The following is a 22,473-nucleotide window of genomic DNA, read 5'->3' on the forward strand; positions in this document are numbered from 1 at the left end:
GCACTTTTAAAAATTTCCCTTCTACTCACTATATCTACTGCATTTGGGGCCATTATTGTGTTACCCAAAGCCAACATGGCATGGCTCACATTATGCTCTGTATAGGAAGCAACTGTTTGGTGGAAGAACTGATGAGTAAAGGTGTTTGAGATGCCCCAGTGGCCTATTGGATAAGGCACTGGCCTCCTAAGCCAGGGATTGTGGGTTCAAGTCCTATCTGGGGTGGTTGACAGCAGAGTGGTACAGCGGAAGCGTGCTGGACCCATAACCCAGAGGTCGATGGATCGAAACCATCCTCTGCTAACTGTGTTTTGTAAGCTGACTTAGGGCCTTTACAACCTTTTAGTAAACTGAACCAGATACAGAAAGTAAATATTCACCTCCTGTACAATTCCAGATGCATATCAGCTTGGGAATGCAATTTTTGTATATTTCAAATTCCTTTCTCTGCTCTTTTAAATGGTTTCCTCCATCTTACTATACTAACTGCTTTTATTGTCATTATTTTGTTACCCAAAGGGTTCGAGTCCAATCTGGGGTACAATGCCAGTTTCATATCAGCATTGGAAACTAGTTTCTATGTGTTTCACATCTTTTTCTTTGCACTTTTAAAAATTTCCCTTCTACTCACTATATCTACTACATTTGGGGCCATTATTGTGTTACCCAAAGGGTTCGAGTCCAATCTGGTGTACAATGCCAGTTTCATCTCAGCATGGCAATCTAGTTTCTACGTATTTCACATCTTTTCCCTTCTACTCACTATATCTACTGCATTTGGGGCCATTACTGTGTTACCCAAAGCCAACATGGCATGTCTCACATTATGCTCTGTATAGGAAGCAACTGTTAGTTGGAAGAACTGAGGAGTAAAGGTGTTTGTGATGCCCCAGTGGCCTAATGGATAATGCACTGGCCTCCTAAGCCAGGGATTGTGGGTTCGAGTCCCATCTGGGGTGGTTGACAGCAGAGTAGCGCAGCAAAAGCGTGCTGGGCCCATAACCCAGAGGTCAATAGATTGAAACCATCCTTTGCTAACTGTGTTTTGTAAGCTGACTTAGGGCCTTTACAACCTTTAAGTAAAGTGATCCAGATACAGAAAGTACATATTCACCTACTGTAATATTCCAGATGCATATCAGCTTGGGAATGCAATTTTTGTATATTTCACATTCTTTTCTCTGCTCTTTCAAATGCTTTCCTCCATCTTACTATACTAACTGCTTTTATTGTCATTATTGTGTTACCCAAAGGGTTCGAGTCCAATCTGGCGTGGTTGAAAGCAGAGTGGCGCAGCGGAAGCGTGCTGGGCCCATAACCCAGAGGTCAATAGATTGAAACCATCCTTTGCTAACTGTGTTTTGTAAGCTGACTTAGGGCCTTTACAACCTTTAAGTAAAGTGATCCAGATACAGAAAGTACATATTCACCTACTGTAATATTCCAGATGCATATCAGCTTGGGAATGCAATTTTTGTATATTTCACATTCTTTTCTCTGCTCTTTCAAATGCTTTCCTCCATCTTACTATACTAACTGCTTTTATTGTCATTATTGTGTTACCCAAAGGGTTCGAGTCCAATCTGGGGTACAATGCCAGTTTCATATCAGCATGGCAATCTAGTTTCTACGTGTTTCACATCTTTTTCTTTGCACTTTTAAAAATATCCCTTCCACTGTTATGCTGATGATACCCAGCTATATTTATATATGGAACCAGATGAAAATAATCAGTTAATAAAGCTTCAAGCATGCCTACAAGACATAAAGGCCTGGATGTCCCACAATTTTTTACTTTTAAACTCAGACAAAACTGAATTCATAGTATTTGGGCCCAAAAATCTCAGAGATATGATGTCCAACCATATTGTTACACTAGATGGCATAAGCCTGGCCTCCAGTACTACTGCAAGGAACCTTGGAGTTATGTTTGATCAGGATCTGTCCTTTAACTCACATATAAAACAAATCTCTAGAACAGCCTTCTTCCACCTACGGAACATTGCCAAAATTAGGAGCATCCTGTCTCAAAGTGATGCCGAAAAACTGGTCCATGCATTTGTTACCTCTAGGTTTGACCACTGTAATTCCCTACTTTCAGGATGCCCCAGTAACTCCCTAAAGAGCCTGCAATTAATCCAAAATGCTGCAGCAAGAGTGCTGACTGGAACTAGCAAGAGAGATCATATTTCACCTTCACTAGCTTCTCTCCATTGGCTTCCAATTAAATGTAGAATAGAATTTGAAACCCTGCTTCTTACATATAAAGCTCTGAATGGTCAGGCTCCATCATATTTAGAAGACCTCATAGCACCATATCATCCCAGTAGACCACTTTGCTCTCAGAATGCAGGCCTACTTGTGGTTCCCAGAATTTCCAAAAGTAGAATGGGAGGTAGAGCCTTTAGCTATCAAGCTCCTCTCTTGTGAAACCAGCTCCCAGTTCAGATTCGGGAAGCAGACAGCCTCTCTACTTTTAAGTCTAGGCTTAAAACCTTCCTTTTTAATAAAGCATATAGTTATTTATAGTTATGCTGCCATAGGCTTAGACTGCTGGGGGACCCACCCCCCAATGCACTGAGCTCCTTTCCTCCTCTTGACCATCTCTCCTCTCCTCTCATCCCGCAATTGTCACCACTGTATGTCATTAACTCTGTGTGTTCTCTCCCGTAGTTGTCTTTGTCATCCTCTGTCCCCTTCTCTCTGTCCCTTTCTGCAGGTGTCCCCCGGCTTTGAAGCTGTGTGTCTTCCAGCGTGAAGCTACTGGTCCTACCAATCTGCCCAATGTTTTGTTGTTGCTTTTTGTTGCTCTGTTCTTTTCCCTCTCCCCTTTCCACTCACCCCAACCGGTCGAGGCAAATGGCCGTCCACCCTGAGCCTGGTTCTGCTGGAGGTTTCTTCCGTTAAAGGGAGTTTTTCCTCTCCACTGTTGCCTATGGCTTGCTCCAGGGGGAATTGTTGGGTTCTCTTTATATATCTTTATAATCTTGACTTTATTCTGTAAAGTGCCCTGAGATGACTTTGTTGTGAATTGGCACTATATAAATAAAGTTGAATTGAATTGAACTCACTATATCTACTGCATATGGGGCCATTATTGTGTTACCCAAAGCCAACATGGCATGTCTCACATTATGCTCTGTATAGGAAGCAACTGTTTGGTGGAAGAACTGATGAGTAAAGGTGATTGAGATGCCCCAGTGGCCTAATGGATAAGGCACTGGCCTCCTAAGCCAGGGATTGTGGGTTCAAGTCCCATCTGGGGTGGTTGACAGCAGAGTGGCGCAGCGGAAGCGTGCTGGGCCCATAACCCAGAGGTCGATGGATCGAAACCATCCTCTGCTAACTGTGTTTTGTAAGCTGACTTAGGGCCTTTACAACCTCTTAGTAAAGTGAACCAGATACAGAAAGTACATATTCACCTACTATACAATTCCAGATGCATATCAGCTTGGGAATGCAATTATTGTATATTTCACATTCTTTTCTCTGCTCTTTCAAATGCTTTCCTCCATCTTACTATACTAACTGCTTTTATTGTCATTATTGTGCTACCCAAAGGGTTCGAGTCCAATCTGGGGTACAATGCCAGTTTCATATCAGCATGGCAATCTAGTTTCTACGTGTTTCACATCTTTTTCTTTGCACTTTTAAAAATTTCCCTTCTACTCACTATATCTACTGCATTTGGGGCCATTATTGTGTTACCCAAAGCCAACATGGCATGTCTCACATTATGCTCTGTCTAGGAAGCAACTGTTTGGTGGAAGAACTGATGAGTAAAGGTGTTTGAGAGGCCCCAGTGGCCTAATGGCTAAGGCACTGGCCTCTTAAGCCAGGGATTGTCGGTTCAAGTCCCATCTGGGGTGGTTGACAGCAGAGTGGCGCAGCGGAAGCGTGCTGGGCCCATAACCCAGAGGTCGATGGATCGAAACCATCCTCTGCTAACTGTGTTTTGTAAGCTGACTTAGGGCCTTTACAACCTCTTAGTAAAGTGAACCAGATACAGAAAGTACATATTCACCTACTATACAATTCCAGATGCATATCAGCTTGGGAATGCAATTATTGTATATTTCACATTCTTTTCTCTGCTCTTTCAAATGCTTTCCTCCATCTTACTATACTAACTGCTTTTATTGTCATTATTGGTCTACCCAAAGGGTTCGAGTCCAATCTGGGGTACAATGCCAGTTTCATATCAGCATGGCAATCTAGTTTCTACGTGTTTCACATCTTTTTCTTTGCACTTTTAAAAATTTCCCTTCTACTCACTATATCTACTGCATTTGGGGCCATTATTGTGTTACCCAAAGCCAACATGGCATGTCTCACATTATGCTCTGTCTAGGAAGCAACTGTTTGGTGGAAGAACTGATGAGTAAAGGTGTTTGAGAGGCCCCAGTGGCCTAATGGATAAGGCACTGGCCTCCTAAGCCAGGGATTGTGGGTTCAAGTCCCATCTGGGGTGGTTGACAGCAGAGTGGCGCAGCGGAAGCGTGCTGGGCCCATAACCCAGAGGTCGATGGATCGAAACCATCCTCTGCTAACTGTGTTTTGTAAGCTGACTTAGGGCCTTTGCAACTTTTTAGTAAAGTGAACCAGATACAGAATGTACATATTCACCTACTGTACAATTCCAGATGCATATCAGCTTGGGAATGCAATTTTTGTATATTTCACATTCTTTTCTCTGCTCTTTCAAATGCTTTCCTCAATCTTACTATACTAACTGCTTTTATTGTCATTATTGTGTTACCCAAAGGGTTCGAGTCCAATCTGGTTTGGTTGAAAGCAGAGTGGCGCAGCAGAAGTGTGCTGGGCCCATAACCCAGAGGTCGATGGATCGAATCCATCCTCTGCTAACTGTGTTTTGTAAAGTGATTTAGAGCCTTTACAATGTCTTAGTAAAATGAACCAGATACAGACAGTACATATTCATCTACTGTACAATTCCAGATGCATATCAGCTTGGGAATGCAATTTTTGTATATTTCAAATTCCTTTCTCTGCTCTTTCAAATGCTTTCGTCCATCTTACTATACTAACTGCTTTTATTGTCATTATTGTGTTACCCAAAGGGTTCGAGTCCAATCTGGTGTACAATGCCAGTTTCATCTCAGCATGGCAATCTAGTTTCTACGTATTTCACATCTTTTCCCTTCTACTCACTATATCTACTGCATTTGGGGCCATTACTGTGTTACCCAAAGCCAACATGGCATGTCTCACATTATGCTCTATATAGGAAGCAACTGTTAGTTGGAAGAACTGAGGAGTAAAGGTGTTTGTGATGCCCCAGTGGCCTAATGGATAATGCACTGGCCTCCTAAGCCAGGGATTGTGGGTTCGAGTCCCATCTGGGGTGGTTGAAAGCAGAGTGGCGCAGCGGAAGCGTGCTGGGCCCATAACCCAGAGGTCGATGGATCGAAACCATCCTCTGCTAACTGTGTTTTGTAAGCTGACTTAGGGCCTTTACAACCTTTTAGTAAAGTGAACCAGATACAGAAAATACATATTCGCCTACTGTACAATTCCAGATGCATATCAGCTTGGGAATGCAATTTTTGTATATTTCACATTCTTTTCTCTGCTCTTTCAAATGCTTTCCTCCATCTTACTATACTAACTGCTTTTATTGTCATTATTGTGTTACCCAAAGGGTTCGACTCCAATCTGGTGTGGTTGAAAGCAGAGTGGCGCAGCGGAAGCGTGCTGGGCCCAAAACCCAGAGGTCGATGGATCGAAACCATCCTCTGCTAACTGTGTTTTGTAAGCTGACTTAGGGCCTTTACAACCTCTTAGTAAAGTGAACCAGATACAGAAAGTACATATTCACCTACTGTACAATTCCAGATGCATATCCGCTTGGGAATGCAATTTTTGTATATTTCACATTCTTTTCTCTGCTCTTTCAAATGCTTTCCTCCATCTTACTATACTAACTGCTTTTATTGTCATTATTGTGCTACCCAAAGGGTTCGAGTCCAATCTGGGGTACAATGCCAGTTTCATATCAGCATGGCAATCTAGTTTCTACGTGTTTCACATCTTTTTCTTTGCACTTTTAAAAATTTCCCTTCTACTCACTATATCTACTGCATTTGGGGCCATTATTGTGTTACCCAAAGCCAACATGGCATGTCTCACATTATGCTCTGTCTAGGAAGCAACTGTTTGGTGGAAGAACTGATGAGTAAAGGTGTTTGAGATGCCCCAGTGGCCTAATGGATAAGGCACTGGCGTTGAGTGAGGATTTTTAACTATAAGCTTTATCAAAAAGGAAAGTTTTAAGCCTAGTCTTAAAAGTAGAGAGGGTGTCTGCTCCCCGAATTTGGATTGGAAGCTGGTTCCACAGGAGAGGAGCTTGATAGCTAAAGGCTCTGCCTCCCATTCTACTTTTGCAAACTCTGGGAACCACAAGTAGGCCAGTATTTTGGGATCGAAGTGGTCTAATTGGGCGATACAGGACTATGAGATCTATTAAATATGATGGAGCTTGACCATTAAGAGCTTTGTATGTAAGGAGGAGGGTTTTGAACTCTATTCTAGATTTTATGGGAAGCCAATGAAGAGAAGCTAGTGAAGGTGAAATATGATCTCTCTTTCCTAATCCAGTCAGCACTCTTGCTGCAGCATTTTGGATTAATTGAAGGCTTTTTAGAGAGTTATTAGGACACCCCAGAAGTAGGGAATTACAGTAGTCCAACCTAGAAGTAACAAATGCATGGACAAGTTTTTCGGCATCACTTTGAGACAGGATGCTTCTAATTTTAGCAATGTTCCGTAGGTGGAAGAAGTCTGTTCTAGACATTTGTCTTTTATGTGACGTAAACGCCAAATCTTGGTCAAAGATAACTCCTAGGTTCCTCACCGTAGTACTAGAGGCCAAAGTTATGTCATCTAGAGTAACTATATTGTTAGACAGCATATTTCTCATGTTTTTAGGCCCAAAGAGGATGATTTCAGTTTTGTCTGAATTTAGAAGTAGGAAATTGTAGGACATCCAGTTCTTTATGTCTTTTAGACATGCTTCAAATTTGACTAATTGGTTAGTATCTTCTGGTTTCACAGATAAATAGAGCTGGGTATCATCTGCATATCAGTGGAAGTTTATGGAATGTTTCCTAATGATTTTGCCTAAAGGTGACATGTAGAGATTAAAAAGTATTGGTCCTAACACAGAGCCCTGTGGAACTCCATAGCTGACTTTGGTGCATAAAGAAGAGTCATCATTAACATGAACAAGTTGGAATCTGTCTGACAGATAAGATTTAAACCAATGTAATGTGGTTCCTTTAATCCCAAATCCATGTTCTAGTCTCTGTAATAAAATGTTGTGGTCAATGGTGTCAAATGCGGCACTAAGGTCTAGTAAGACGAGTACAGACACAAGTCCATTATCTGAAGCCAGGAGAAGATCATTGGAGACTTTTACCAGTGCTGTTTCTGTACTGTGATGAGCTCTAAATCCTGACTGAAAGTCTTCATACAAATTATTCCTGTAAAGGTGATCACATAATTGTTTTGCAACTACTTTTTCAAGGATTTTAGAAATAAACGGGAGATTTGATATTGGTCTATAGTTGGCTAAATCCCCTGGATCAAGACAAGGTTTTTTAAGTAATGGTTTGATTACAGCAACTTTATAGGCCTTTGGTACATAGCCAGTTTCTAAAGATAGGTTAATCAAATCTAATATGAAAGTGTCTATTAAAGGTAGAACATCTTTAAGCAATTTGGTTGGAACAGGGTCTAAAAGACATGTTGTTAGTTTTGAGGAGGCGGTAGTTGAACTTAGCTCAGTGAGATCTATGGGTGAAAAGCAGTCTAAGATGGATTGGGGCCTTATTGAGGATTCTATAGCTGTTGTACATGAAGATCTAGCCGTAATATTTGTAGGGAGGATCTGGTGAATCTTTTCCCTAATGGCTACAATTTTACTAGTAAAGAAAGTCATAAAGTCATTGCTGCTCAAAGTTAAGGGAATACTAGGCTCAACAGAACTATGGCTCTTAGTCAGCCTGGCTACAGTGCTGAACAGAAACCGGGGGTTGTTCTTGTTTTCCTCTATTAATGCGGAATAATATGCTGTTCTGGCATCACGGAGAGCTTTTTTGTATGTTTTTAAACTGTTTTTCCAGGCTAACCGGGATTCTTCTAAATTAGTGGAACACCACTTCCTCTCTAGCTTTCGTGTTGCCTGCTTTAAGCTGTGCATTTGTGAATTGTACCATGGAGGTCGGCTCCTCTGATTCACTGCCTTCTATTTCAAAGGGGCAACTGTATCTAGTATCCTACGCAGTGAGGCGGCAGAATCGTCAACTAAATAATCAATTTGCACAGGAGTAAGATGGCTACTCACCATAGTATTGACACATGGTGGTGAAAAAGATGAAGAAATAATTTCTTTAAATGTATTCACAGCATTTTCAGATAAACATCTGCTGTAGTGGAATTTTTTCCTAACTGCTGTATAGTCCGTTATTGTAAATTCAAATGTTATTAGAAAATGGTCAGACAGAAGAGAATTATGAGGAAATACTATTAAATTATCAGTTTCAATGCCATATGTAAGGACAAGGTCTAACGTGTGACTAAAACAATGAGTGGGTTTATTTACATTTTGGGAAAAACCAATTGAATCTAATAATGAATTAAACGCAGTGCTCAGACAGTTACTGTCAGCATCTACATGAATGTTAAAGTCACCCACTATAATGACTTTATCTGTACTAAGCACTAAATCAGATAGAAAATCAGAAAATTCAATCAAAAACTCTGAATAAGGGACTGGAGGACGGTACACGATAACAAATAATAGTGGTTTTTGAGTTTTCCAGTTTGGGTGTGAAAGGCTAAGAGTAAGACTCTCAAATGAGGTATAACTATGTTTAGGTCTAGGAATTATTGATAAGCTAGAGTGAAATATTGCTGCTACTCCTCCACCTCGGCCTGTGCATCTAGGAACATGATAATTAATATGACTTTGGGGGGTTGACTCATTTAAACTGACATATTCTTCCTGCTGCAACCACGTTTCAGTGAGACAAAATAAACCAATTTGATGATCATTTATCAAGTCATTTACTAACAAAGATTTAGAAGAGAGAGATCTGATGTTTAATAATCCACATTTAAAAGTTTTGGGTTTTGGTTCAGTATGAGCAGTTGTATTACCCAAAGGGTTCGAGTCCAATCTGGTGTGGTTCAAAGCAGAGTGGCGCAGCGGAAGCGTGCTGGGCCCATAACCCAGAGGTCGATGGATCGAAACCATCCTCTGCTAACTGTGTTTTGTAAGCTGACTTAGGGCCTTTACAACCTTTTAGTAAAGTGAACCAGATACAGAAAGTACATATTCACCTACTGTACAATTCCAGATGCATATGAGCTTGGGAATACAATTTATGTATATTTCACATTCTTTTCTCTGCTCTTTCAAATGCTTTCCTCCATCTTACTATACTAACTGCTTTTATTGTCATTATTGTGTTACCCAAAGGGTTCGAGTCCCATGTGGGGTGGTTGACAGCAGAGTGGCTCAGCGGAAGCGTGCTGGGCCCATAACCCAAAGGTCGATGGTTCGAAACTATCCTCTGCTAACTGTGTTTTGTAAGCTGACTTAGGGCCTTTACAACCTTTTAGTAAAGTGAACCAGATACAGAAAGTACATATTCACCTACTGTAATATTCCAGATGCATATCAGCTTGGGAATGCAATTTTTGTATATTTCACATTCTTTTCTCTGCTCTTTCAAATGCTTTCCTCCATCTTACTATACTAACTGCTTTTATTGTCATTATTGTGTTACCCAAAGGGTTCGAGTCCAATCTGGGGTACAATGCCAGTTTCATATCAGCATGGCATTCTAGTTTCTACGTGTTTCACATCTTTTTCTTTGCACTTTTAAAAATTTCCCTTCTACTCACTATATCTACTGCATTTGGGGCCATTATTGTGTTACCCAAAGCCAACATGGCATGGCTCACATTATGCTCTGTATAGGAAGCAACTGTTTGGTGGAAGAACTGATGAGTAAAGGTGTTTGAGATGCCCCAGTGGCCAATTGGATAAGGCACTGGCCTCCTAAGCCAGGGATTGTGGGTTCAAGTCCTATCTGGGGTGGTTGACAGCAGAGTGGTACAGCGGAAGCGTGCTGGACCCATAACCCAGAGGTCGATGGATCGAAACCATCCTCTGCTAACTGTGTTTTGTAAGCTGACTTAGGGCCTTTACAACCTTTTAGTAAACTGAACCAGATACAGAAAGTAAATATTCACCTCCTGTACAATTCCAGATGCATATCAGCTTGGGAATGCAATTTTTGTATATTTCAAATTCCTTTCTCTGCTCTTTTAAATGGTTTCCTCCATCTTACTATACTAACTGCTTTTATTGTCATTATTGTGTTACCCAAAGGGTTCGAGTACAATCTGGGGTACAATGCCAGTTTCATATCAGCATTGGAAACTAGTTTCTATGTGTTTCACATCTTTTTCTTTGCACTTTTAAAAATTTCCCTTCTACTCACTATATCTACTACATTTGGGGCCATTATTGTGTTACCCAAAGGGTTCGAGTCCAATCTGGTGTACAATGCCAGTTTCATCTCAGCATGGCAATCTAGTTTCTACGTATTTCACATCTTTTCCCTTCTACTCACTATATCTACTGCATTTGGGGCCATTACTGTGTTACCCAAAGCCAACATGGCATGTCTCACATTATGCTCTGTATAGGAAGCAACTGTTAGTTGGAAGAACTGAGGAGTAAAGGTGTTTGTGATGCCCCAGTGGCCTAATGGATAATGCACTGGCCTCCTAAGCCAGGGATTGTGGGTTCGAGTCCCATCTGGGGTGGTTGACAGCAGAGTGGCGCAGCAAAAGCGTGCTGGGCCCATAACCCAGAGGTCAATAGATTGAAACCATCCTTTGCTAACTGTGTTTTGTAAGCTGACTTAGGGCCTTTACAACCTTTAAGTAAAGTGATCCAGATACAGAAAGTACATATTCACCTACTGTAATATTCCAGATGCATATCAGCTTGGGAATGCAATTTTTGTATATTTCACATTCTTTTCTCTGCTCTTTCAAATGCTTTCCTCCATCTTACTATACTAACTGCTTTTATTGTCATTATTGTGTTACCCAAAGGGTTCGAGTCCAATCTGGGGTACAATGCCAGTTTCATATCAGCATGGCAATCTAGTTTCTACGTGTTTCACATCTTTTTCTTTGCACTTTTAAAAATATCCCTTCCACTGTTATGCTGATGATACCCAGCTATATTTATATATGGAACCAGATGAAAATAATCAGTTAATAAAGCTTCAAGCATGCCTACAAGACATAAAGGCCTGGATGTCCCACAATTTTTTACTTTTAAACTCAGACAAAACTGAATTCATAGTATTTGGGCCCAAAAATCTCAGAGATATGATGTCCAACCATATTGTTACACTAGATGGCATAAGCCTGGCCTCCAGTACTACTGCAAGGAACCTTGGAGTTATGTTTGATCAGGATCTGTCCTTTAACTCACATATAAAACAAATCTCTAGAACAGCCTTCTTCCACCTACGGAACATTGCCAAAATTAGGAGCATCCTGTCTCAAAGTGATGCCGAAAAACTGGTCCATGCATTTGTTACCTCTAGGTTTGACTACTGTAATTCCCTACTTTCAGGATGCCCCAGTAACTCCCTAAAGAGCCTGCAATTAATCCAAAATGCTGCAGCAAGAGTGCTGACTGGAACTAGCAAGAGAGATCATATTTCACCTTCACTAGCTTCTCTCCATTGGCTTCCAATTAAATGTAGAATAGAATTTGAAACCCTGCTTCTTACATATAAAGCTCTGAATGGTCAGGCTCCATCATATTTAGAAGACCTCATAGCACCATATCATCCCAGTAGACCACTTTGCTCTCAGAATGCAGGCCTACTTGTGGTTCCCAGAATTTCCAAAAGTAGAATGGGAGGTAGAGCCTTTAGCTATCAAGCTCCTCTCTTGTGAAACCAGCTCCCAGTTCAGATTCGGGAAGCAGACAGCCTCTCTACTTTTAAGTCTAGGCTTAAAACCTTCCTTTTTAATAAAGCATATAGTTATTTATAGTTATGCTGCCATAGGCTTAGACTGCTGGGGGACCCACCCCCCAATGCACTGAGCTCCTTTCCTCCTTTTGACCATCTCTCCTCTCCTCTCATCCCGCAATTGTCACCACTGTATGTCATTAACTCTGTGTGTTCTCTCCCGTAGTTGTCTTTGTCATCCTCTGTCCCCTTCTCTCTGTCCCTTTCTGCAGGTGTCCCCCGGCTTTGAAGCTGTGTGTCTTCCAGCGTGAAGCTACTGGTCCTACCAATCTGCCCAATGTTTTGTTTTTGCTTTTTGTTGCTCTGTTCTTTTCCCTCTCCCCTTTCCACTCACCCCAACCGGTCGAGGCAAATGGCCGTCCACCCTGAGCCTGGTTCTGCTGGAGGTTTCTTCCGTTAAAGGGAGTTTTTCCTCTCCACTGTTGCCTATGGCTTGCTCCAGGGGGAATTGTTGGGTTCTCTTTATATATCTTTATAATCTTGACTTTATTCTGTAAAGTGCCCTGAGATGACTTTGTTGTGAATTGGCACTATATAAATAAAGTTGAATTGAATTGAACTCACTATATCTACTGCATATGGGGCCATTATTGTGTTACCCAAAGCCAACATGGCATGTCTCACATTATGCTCTGTATAGGAAGCAACTGTTTGGTGGAAGAACTGATGAGTAAAGGTGATTGAGATGCCCCAGTGGCCTAATGGATAAGGCACTGGCCTCCTAAGCCAGGGATTGTGGGTTCAAGTCCCATCTGGGGTGGTTGACAGCAGAGTGGCGCAGCGGAAGCGTGCTGGGCCCATAACCCAGAGGTCGATGGATCAAAACCATCCTCTGCTAACTGTGTTTTGTAAGCTGACTTAGGGCCTTTACAACCTTTTAGTAAAGTGAACCAGATACAGAAAGTACATATTCACCTACTGTACAATTCCAGATGCATATGAGCTTGGGAATGCAATTTTTGTATATTTCACATTCTTTTCTCTGCTCTTTCAAATGCTTTCCTCCATCTTACTATACTAACTGCTTTTATTGTCATTATTGTGTTACCCAAAGGGTTAGAGTCCCATCTGGGGTGGTTGACAGCAGAGTGGCGCAGCGGAAGCGTGCTGGGCCCATAACCCAGAGGTCGATGGATCGAAACCATCCTCTGCTAACTGTGTTTTGTAAGCTGACTTAGGGCCTTTACAACCTTTTAGTAAAGTGAACCAGATACAGAAAGTACATATTCACCTACTATACAATTACAGATGCATATCAGCTTGGGAATGCAATTATTGTATATTTCACATTCTTTTCTCTGCTCTTTCAAATGCTTTCCTCCATCTTACTATACTAACTGCTTTTATTGTCATTATTGTGCTACCCAAAGGGTTCGAGTCCAATCTGGGGTACAATGCCAGTTTCATATCAGCATGGCAATCTAGTTTCTACGTGTTTCACATCTTTTTCTTTGCACTTTTAAAAATTTCCCTTCTACTCACTATATCTACTGCATTTGGGGCCATTATTGTGTTACCCAAAGCCAACATGGCATGTCTCACATTATGCTCTGTCTAGGAAGCAACTGTTTGGTGGAAGAACTGATGAGTAAAGGTGTTTGAGATGCCCCAGTGGCCTAATGGATAAGGCACTGGCGTTGAGTGAGGATTTTTAACTATAAGCTTTATCAAAAAGGAAAGTTTTAAGCCTAGTCTTAAAAGTAGAGAGGGTGTCTGCTCCCCGAATTTGGATTGGAAGCTGGTTCCACAGGAGAGGAGCTTGATAGCTAAAGGCTCTGCCTCCCATTCTACTTTTGCAAACTCTGGGAACCACAAGTAGGCCAGTATTTTGGGATCGAAGTGGTCTAATTGGGCGATACAGGACTATGAGATCTTTTAAATATGATGGAGCTTGACCATTAAGAGCTTTGTATGTAAGGAGGAGGGTTTTGAACTCTATTCTAGATTTTATGGGAAGCCAATGAAGAGAAGCTAGTGAAGGTGAAATATGATCTCTCTTTCCTAATCCAGTCAGCACTCTTGCTGCAGCATTTTGGATTAATTGAAGGCTTTTTAGAGAGTTATTAGGACACCCCAGAAGTAGGGAATTACAGTAGTCCAACCTAGAAGTAACAAATGCATGGACCAGTTTTTCGGCATCACTTTGAGACAGGATGCTTCTAATTTTAGCAATGTTCCGTAGGTGGAAGAAGGCTGTTCTAGACATTTGTCTTTTATGTGACGTAAACGCCAAATCTTGGTCAAAGATAACTCCAAGGTTCCTCACCGTAGTACTAGAGGCCAAAGTTATGTCATCTAGAGTAACTATATTGTTAGACAGCATATTTCTCATGTTTTTAGGCCCAAAGAGGATGATTTCAGTTTTGTCTGAATTTAGAAGTAAGAAATTGTAGGACATCCAGTTCTTTATGTCTTTTAGACATGCTTCAAATTTGACTAATTGGTTAGTATCTTCTGGTTTCACAGATAAATAGAGCTGGGTATCATCTGCATATCAGTGGAAGTTTATGGAATGTTTCCTAATGATTTTGCCTAAAGGTGACATGTAGAGATTAAAAAGTATTGGTCCTAACACAGAGCCCTGTGGAACTCCATAGCTGACTTTGGTGCATAAAGAAGAGTCATCATTAACATGAACAAGTTGGAATCTGTCTGACAGATAAGATTTAAACCAATGTAATGTGGTTCCTTTAATCCCAAATCCATGTTCTAGTCTCTGTAATAAAATGTTGTGGTCAATGGTGTCAAATGCGGCACTAAGGTCTAGTAAGACGAGTACAGACACAAGTCCATTATCTGAAGCCAGGAGAAGATCATTGGAGACTTTTACCAGTGCTGTTTCTGTACTGTGATGAGCTCTAAATGCTGACTGAAAGTCTTCATACAAATTATACCTGTAAAGGTGATCACATAATTGTTTTGCAACTACTTTTTCAAGGATTTTAGAAATAAACGGGAGATTTGATATTGGTCTATAGTTGGCTAAATCACCTGGATCAAGACAAGGTTTTTTAAGTAATGGTTTGATTACAGCAACTTTATAGGCCTTTGGTACATAGCCAGTTTCTAAAGATAGGTTAATCAAATCTAATATGAAAGTGTCTATTAAAGGTAGAACATCTTTAAGCAATTTGGTTGGAACAGGGTCTAAAAGACATGTTGTTAGTTTTGAGGAGGCGGTAGTTGAACTTAGCTCAGTGAGATCTATGGGTGAAAAGCAGTCTAAGATGGATTGGGGCCTTATTGAGGATTCTATAGCTGTTGTACATGAAGATCTAGCCGTAATATTTGTAGGGAGGATCTGGTGAATCTTTTCCCTAATGGCTACAATTTTACTAGTAAAGAAAGTCATAAAGTCATTGCTGCTCAAAGTTAAGGGAATACTAGGCTCAACAGAACTATGGCTCTTAGTCAGCCTGGCTACAGTGCTGAACAGAAACCGGGGGTTGTTCTTGTTTTCCTCTATTAATGCGGAATAATATGCTGTTCTGGCATCACGGAGAGCTTTTTTTGTATGTTTTTAAACTGTTTTTCCAGGCTAACCGGGATTCTTCTAAATTAGTGGAACGCCACTTCCTCTCTAACTTTCGTGTTGTCTGCTTTAAGCTGTGCATTTGTGAATTGTACCATGGAGGTCGGCTCCTCTGATTCACTGCCTTCTATTTCAAAGGGGCAACTGTATCTAGTATGCAGTGAGGCGGCAGAATCGTCAACTAAATAATCAATTTGCACAGGAGTAAGATGGCTACTCACCATAGTATTGACACATGGTGGTGAAAAAGATGAAGAAATAATTTCTTTAAATGTATTCACAGCATTTTCAGATAAACATCTGCTGTAGTGGAATTTTTTCCTAACTGCTGTATAGTCCGTTATTGTAAATTCAAATGTTATTAGAAAATGGTCAGACAGAAGAGAATTATGAGGAAATACTATTAAATTATCAGTTTCAATGCCATATGTAAGGACAAGGTCTAACGTGTGACTAAAACAATGAGTGGGTTTATTTACATTTTGGGAAAAACCAATTGAATCTAATAATGACTTAAACGCAGTGCTCAGACAGTTACTGTCAGCATCTACATGAATGTTAAAGTCACCCACTATAATGACTTTATCTGTACTAAGCACTAAATCACATAGAAAATCAGAAAATTCAATCAAAAACTCTGAATAAGGGACTGGAGGACGGTACACGATAACAAATAATAGTGGTTTTTGAGTTTTCCAGTTTGGGTGTGAAAGGGTAAGAGTAAGACTCTCAAATGAGGTATAACTATGTTTAGGTCTAGGAATTATTGATAAGCTAGAGTGAAATATTGCTGCTACTCCTCCACCTCGGCCTGTGCATCTAGGAACATGATAATTAATATGACTTTGGGGGGTTGACTCATTTAAACTGACATGTTCTTCCTGCTGCAACCACGTTTCAGTGAGACAAAATAAACCAATTTGATGATCATTTATCAAGTCATTTACTAACAAAGATTTAGCAGAGAGAGATCTGATATTTAATAATCCACATTTGAAAGTTTTGGGTTTTGGTTCAGTATGAGCAGTTGTATTACCCAAAGGGTTCGAGTCCAATCTGCTGTGGTTCAAAGCAGAGTGGCGCAGCGGAAGCGTGCTGGGCCCATAACCCAGAGGTCGATGGATCGAAACCATCCTCTGCTAACTGTGTTTTGTAAGCTGACTTAGGGCCTTTACAACCTTTTAGTAAAGTGAACCAGATACAGAAAGTACATATTCACCTACTGTACAATTCCAGATGCATATGAGCTTGGGAATGCAATTTTTGTATATTTCACATTCTTTTCTCTGCTCTTTCAAATGCTTTCCTCCATCTTACTATACTAACTGCTTTTATTGTCATTATTGTGTTACCCAAAGGGTTAGAGTCCCATCTGGGGTGGTTGACAGCAGAGTGGCGCAGCGGAAGCGCGCTGGGCCCATAACCCAGAGGTCGATGGATCGAAACCATCCTCTGCTAACTGCGTTTTGTAAGCTGACTTAGGGCCTTTACAACTTTTTAGTAAAGTGAACCAGATACAGAATGTACATATTCACCTACTGTACAATTCCAGATGCATATCAGCTTGGGAATGCAATTTTTGTATATTTCACATTCTTTTCTCTGCTCTTTCAAATGCTTTCCTCAATCTTACTATACTAACTGCTTTTATTGTCATTATTGTGTTACCCAAAGGGTTCGAGTCCAATCTGGCGTGGTTGAAAGCAGAGTGGCGCAGCAGAAGCGTGCTGGGCCCATAACCCAGAGGTCGATGGATCGAATCCATCCTCTGCTCACTGTGTTTTGTAAAGTGATTTAGGGCCTTTACAACGTCTTAGTAAAATGAACCAGATACAGACAGTACATATTCATCTACTGTACAATTCCAGATGCATATCAACTTGGGAATGCAATTTTTGTATATTTCAAATTCCTTTCTCTGCTCTTTCAAATGCTTTCGTCCATCTTACTATACTAACTGCTTTTATTGTCATTATTGTGTTACCCAAAGGGTTCGAGTCCAATCTGGTGTACAATGCCAGTTTCAGCTCAGCATGGTAATCTAGTTTCTACGTATTTCACATCTTTTCCCTTCTACTCACTATATCTACTGCATTTGGGGCCATTATTGTGTTACCCAAAGCCAACATGGCATGTCTCACATTATGCTCTGTATAGGAAGCAACTGTTTGGTGGAAGAACTGATGAGTAAAGGTGATTGAGATGCCCCAGTGGCCTAATGGATAAGGCACTGGCCTCCTAAGCCAGGGATTGTGGGTTCAAGTCCCATCTGGGGTGGTTGACAGCAGAGTGGCGCAGCGGAAGCGTGCTGGGCCCATAACCCAGAGGTCGATGGATCAAAACCATCCTCTGCTAACTGTGTTTTGTAAGCTGACTTAGGGCCTTTACAACCTTTTAGTAAAGTGAACCAGATACAGAAAGTACATATTCACCTACTGTACAATTCCAGATGCATATGAGCTTGGGAATGCAATTTTTGTATATTTCACATTCTTTTCTCTGCTCTTTCAAATGCTTTCCTCCATCTTACTATACTAACTGCTTTTATTGTCATTATTGTGTTACCCAAAGGGTTAGAGTCCCATCTGGGGTGGTTGACAGCAGAGTGGCGCAGCGGAAGCGTGCTGGGCCCATAACCCAGAGGTCGATGGATCGAAACCATCCTCTGCTAACTGTGTTTTGTAAGCTGACTTAGGGCCTTTACAACCTTTTAGTAAAGTGAACCAGATACAGAAAGTACATATTCACCTACTATACAATTACAGATGCATATCAGCTTGGGAATGCAATTATTGTATATTTCACATTCTTTTCTCTGCTCTTTCAAATGCTTTCCTCCATCTTACTATACTAACTGCTTTTATTGTCATTATTGTGCTACCCAAAGGGTTCGAGTCCAATCTGGGGTACAATGCCAGTTTCATATCAGCATGGCAATCTAGTTTCTACGTGTTTCACATCTTTTTCTTTGCACTTTTAAAAATTTCCCTTCTACTCACTATATCTACTGCATTTGGGGCCATTATTGTGTTACCCAAAGCCAACATGGCATGTCTCACATTATGCTCTGTCTAGGAAGCAACTGTTTGGTGGAAGAACTGATGAGTAAAGGTGTTTGAGATGCCCCAGTGGCCTAATGGATAAGGCACTGGCGTTGAGTGAGGATTTTTAACTATAAGCTTTATCAAAAAGGAAAGTTTTAAGCCTAGTCTTAAAAGTAGAGAGGGTGTCTGCTCCCCGAATTTGGATTGGAAGCTGGTTCCACAGGAGAGGAGCTTGATAGCTAAAGGCTCTGCCTCCCATTCTACTTTTGCAAACTCTGGGAACCACAAGTAGGCCAGTATTTTGGGATCGAAGTGGTCTAATTGGGCGATACAGGACTATGAGATCTTTTAAATATGATGGAGCTTGACCATTAAGAGCTTTGTATGTAAGGAGGAGGGTTTTGAACTCTATTCTAGATTTTATGGGAAGCCAATGAAGAGAAGCTAGTGAAGGTGAAATATGATCTCTCTTTCCTAATCCAGTCAGCACTCTTGCTGCAGCATTTTGGATTAATTGAAGGCTTTTTAGAGAGTTATTAGGACACCCCAGAAGTAGGGAATTACAGTAGTCCAACCTAGAAGTAACAAATGCATGGACCAGTTTTTCGGCATCACTTTGAGACAGGATGCTTCTAATTTTAGCAATGTTCCGTAGGTGGAAGAAGGCTGTTCTAGACATTTGTCTTTTATGTGACGTAAACGCCAAATCTTGGTCAAAGATAACTCCAAGGTTCCTCACCGTAGTACTAGAGGCCAAAGTTATGTCATCTAGAGTAACTATATTGTTAGACAGCATATTTCTCATGTTTTTAGGCCCAAAGAGGATGATTTCAGTTTTGTCTGAATTTAGAAGTAAGAAATTGTAGGACATCCAGTTCTTTATGTCTTTTAGACATGCTTCAAATTTGACTAATTGGTTAGTATCTTCTGGTTTCACAGATAAATAGAGCTGGGTATCATCTGCATATCAGTGGAAGTTTATGGAATGTTTCCTAATGATTTTGCCTAAAGGTGACATGTAGAGATTAAAAAGTATTGGTCCTAACACAGAGCCCTGTGGAACTCCATAGCTGACTTTGGTGCATAAAGAAGAGTCATCATTAACATGAACAAGTTGGAATCTGTCTGACAGATAAGATTTAAACCAATGTAATGTGGTTCCTTTAATCCCAAATCCATGTTCTAGTCTCTGTAATAAAATGTTGTGGTCAATGGTGTCAAATGCGGCACTAAGGTCTAGTAAGACGAGTACAGACACAAGTCCATTATCTGAAGCCAGGAGAAGATCATTGGAGACTTTTACCAGTGCTGTTTCTGTACTGTGATGAGCTCTAAATGCTGACTGAAAGTCTTCATACAAATTATACCTGTAAAGGTGATCACATAATTGTTTTGCAACTACTTTTTCAAGGATTTTAGAAATAAACGGGAGATTTGATATTGGTCTATAGTTGGCTAAATCACCTGGATCAAGACAAGGTTTTTTAAGTAATGGTTTGATTACAGCAACTTTATAGGCCTTTGGTACATAGCCAGTTTCTAAAGATAGGTTAATCAAATCTAATATGAAAGTGTCTATTAAAGGTAGAACATCTTTAAGCAATTTGGTTGGAACAGGGTCTAAAAGACATGTTGTTAGTTTTGAGGAGGCGGTAGTTGAACTTAGCTCAGTGAGATCTATGGGTGAAAAGCAGTCTAAGATGGATTGGGGCCTTATTGAGGATTCTATAGCTGTTGTACATGAAGATCTAGCCGTAATATTTGTAGGGAGGATCTGGTGAATCTTTTCCCTAATGGCTACAATTTTACTAGTAAAGAAAGTCATAAAGTCATTGCTGCTCAAAGTTAAGGGAATACTAGGCTCAACAGAACTATGGCTCTTAGTCAGCCTGGCTACAGTGCTGAACAGAAACCGGGGGTTGTTCTTGTTTTCCTCTATTAATGCGGAATAATATGCTGTTCTGGCATCACGGAGAGCTTTTTTTGTATGTTTTTAAACTGTTTTTCCAGGCTAACCGGGATTCTTCTAAATTAGTGGAACGCCACTTCCTCTCTAACTTTCGTGTTGTCTGCTTTAAGCTGTGCATTTGTGAATTGTACCATGGAGGTCGGCTCCTCTGATTCACTGCCTTCTATTTCAAAGGGGCAACTGTATCTAGTATGCAGTGAGGCGGCAGAATCGTCAACTAAATAATCAATTTGCACAGGAGTAAGATGGCTACTCACCATAGTATTGACACATGGTGGTGAAAAAGATGAAGAAATAATTTCTTTAAATGTATTCACAGCATTTTCAGATAAACATCTGCTGTAGTGGAATTTTTTCCTAACTGCTGTATAGTCCGTTATTGTAAATTCAAATGTTATTAGAAAATGGTCAGACAGAAGAGAATTATGAGGAAATACTATTAAATTATCAGTTTCAATGCCATATGTAAGGACAAGGTCTAACGTGTGACTAAAACAATGAGTGGGTTTATTTACATTTTGGGAAAAACCAATTGAATCTAATAATGACTTAAACGCAGTGCTCAGACAGTTACTGTCAGCATCTACATGAATGTTAAAGTCACCCACTATAATGACTTTATCTGTACTAAGCACTAAATCACATAGAAAATCAGAAAATTCAATCAAAAACTCTGAATAAGGGACTGGAGGACGGTACACGATAACAAATAATAGTGGTTTTTGAGTTTTCCAGTTTGGGTGTGAAAGGGTAAGAGTAAGACTCTCAAATGAGGTATAACTATGTTTAGGTCTAGGAATTATTGATAAGCTAGAGTGAAATATTGCTGCTACTCCTCCACCTCGGCCTGTGCATCTAGGAACATGATAATTAATATGACTTTGGGGGGTTGACTCATTTAAACTGACATGTTCTTCCTGCTGCAACCACGTTTCAGTGAGACAAAATAAACCAATTTGATGATCATTTATCAAGTCATTTACTAACAAAGATTTAGCAGAGAGAGATCTGATATTTAATAATCCACATTTGAAAGTTTTGGGTTTTGGTTCAGTATGAGCAGTTGTATTACCCAAAGGGTTCGAGTCCAATCTGCTGTGGTTCAAAGCAGAGTGGCGCAGCGGAAGCGTGCTGGGCCCATAACCCAGAGGTCGATGGATCGAAACCATCCTCTGCTAACTGTGTTTTGTAAGCTGACTTAGGGCCTTTACAACCTTTTAGTAAAGTGAACCAGATACAGAAAGTACATATTCACCTACTGTACAATTCCAGATGCATATGAGCTTGGGAATGCAATTTTTGTATATTTCACATTCTTTTCTCTGCTCTTTCAAATGCTTTCCTCCATCTTACTATACTAACTGCTTTTATTGTCATTATTGTGTTACCCAAAGGGTTAGAGTCCCATCTGGGGTGGTTGACAGCAGAGTGGCGCAGCGGAAGCGCGCTGGGCCCATAACCCAGAGGTCGATGGATCGAAACCATCCTCTGCTAACTGCGTTTTGTAAGCTGACTTAGGGCCTTTACAACTTTTTAGTAAAGTGAACCAGATACAGAATGTACATATTCACCTACTGTACAATTCCAGATGCATATCAGCTTGGGAATGCAATTTTTGTATATTTCACATTCTTTTCTCTGCTCTTTCAAATGCTTTCCTCAATCTTACTATACTAACTGCTTTTATTGTCATTATTGTGTTACCCAAAGGGTTCGAGTCCAATCTGGCGTGGTTGAAAGCAGAGTGGCGCAGCAGAAGCGTGCTGGGCCCATAACCCAGAGGTCGATGGATCGAATCCATCCTCTGCTCACTGTGTTTTGTAAAGTGATTTAGGG

The 22,473-nt window shown here is 40.6% G+C and overlaps 5 non-coding genes across 5 annotated transcripts; all 5 read left to right on the plus strand.

The window, feature by feature from the left end:
• Window positions 1–3,194: 3,194 nt before the first annotated feature.
• trnar-ccu (transfer RNA arginine (anticodon CCU)) lies at window positions 3,195–3,267 on the plus strand. Its single transcript has one exon. It is a non-coding gene; the product is annotated as a tRNA-Arg (tRNA).
• Window positions 3,268–4,398: 1,131 nt separating this feature from the next.
• Window positions 4,399–4,471, plus strand: trnar-ccu (transfer RNA arginine (anticodon CCU)). Its single transcript has one exon. It is a non-coding gene; the product is annotated as a tRNA-Arg (tRNA).
• Window positions 4,472–5,690: 1,219 nt separating this feature from the next.
• trnal-caa (transfer RNA leucine (anticodon CAA)) lies at window positions 5,691–5,762 on the plus strand. Its single transcript has one exon. It is a non-coding gene; the product is annotated as a tRNA-Leu (tRNA).
• Window positions 5,763–12,779: 7,017 nt separating this feature from the next.
• trnar-ccu (transfer RNA arginine (anticodon CCU)) lies at window positions 12,780–12,852 on the plus strand. The gene has a single exon. It is a non-coding gene; the product is annotated as a tRNA-Arg (tRNA).
• Window positions 12,853–17,828: 4,976 nt separating this feature from the next.
• On the plus strand, window positions 17,829–17,901 carry trnar-ccu (transfer RNA arginine (anticodon CCU)). The gene has a single exon. It is a non-coding gene; the product is annotated as a tRNA-Arg (tRNA).
• Window positions 17,902–22,473: the final 4,572 nt, after the last annotated feature.

Source organism: Channa argus, unplaced genomic scaffold, assembly GCF_033026475.1.
Source record: "Channa argus isolate prfri unplaced genomic scaffold, Channa argus male v1.0 Contig013, whole genome shotgun sequence".
In the NCBI taxonomy this organism is placed as follows: Eukaryota; Metazoa; Chordata; class Actinopteri; order Anabantiformes; family Channidae; genus Channa; species Channa argus.